This window comes from Arvicola amphibius, chromosome 1 (genome assembly GCF_903992535.2).
Source record: "Arvicola amphibius chromosome 1, mArvAmp1.2, whole genome shotgun sequence".
Taxonomy (NCBI): Eukaryota; Metazoa; Chordata; class Mammalia; order Rodentia; family Cricetidae; genus Arvicola; species Arvicola amphibius.
The window spans coordinates 196,942,784-196,943,611 of NC_052047.1; positions in this window are offsets into that span (position 1 = coordinate 196,942,784).

The window sequence follows — 828 nt, forward strand, 5'->3', positions numbered from 1 at the left end:
TTTAATAAAAAAATACAAAGGCAGAAAATTTTAAAGCAAATAAAATTATGAGTTTTTTTAAACTTAGCAATTAATTTTAGAAACATCATGGAATAATTGCTACAGAAAGCTTAGGAGATTTGAGACTGGGCATTTGTGTGAATGAGTATACCTTTTGTAGAAAAATAATTAGAATAAAAATAATAGGCTCTAGGATGTCTTGAGGCTTTGGGGAAGCAATTTCATGTAAACCAAAAGAAATATGCCCACCTGATATAATATCGTCAACACTCTGGGGCTGCTTGGCATCTATAAGCCTTCTGGGAAATATGGGAAGTTGGCCCCGGCTTCCTTGGTGATTTCGTTTGAGTCATTCCGCCCTCAAAGCCCTCATGCCAGCACAGGATTACTGCTTTGCTGTTTATTCATACATATTTTTGATGTCTGGCTAGCTCAGAATGCCCATATTTTTCTCCTTTAATGAGGCTGATTTTTTTCTTATTTTGAGTGATCATTTCCAGTTTCACCCTTTCCAATCTTGCTCTAATAAATATTTCTTTTTGACTAGTCTGCATGTTTAAAGGAAGATTGGTTGAGCCAAGAATCTGTCGTTTGGATGTTGTTATTTATGCAGAGGAGACATGGGGTAATCTTAGTGACTGACATTTCCTAAAGCTTCCTCCTAGCCATTAAAAATGGGGCTGTTGCTGATGATACCTGCAAGGCCTGGAGTTTGGGAAGGATGTTTCCTGATAAGGACTAAACCTTTCATTTTAAGTCTCCTCTTAGATCCGTTCATTATATAATTAGAAATGCCAGAATTACTGCTGGTCCGATAGCCACTCAGGG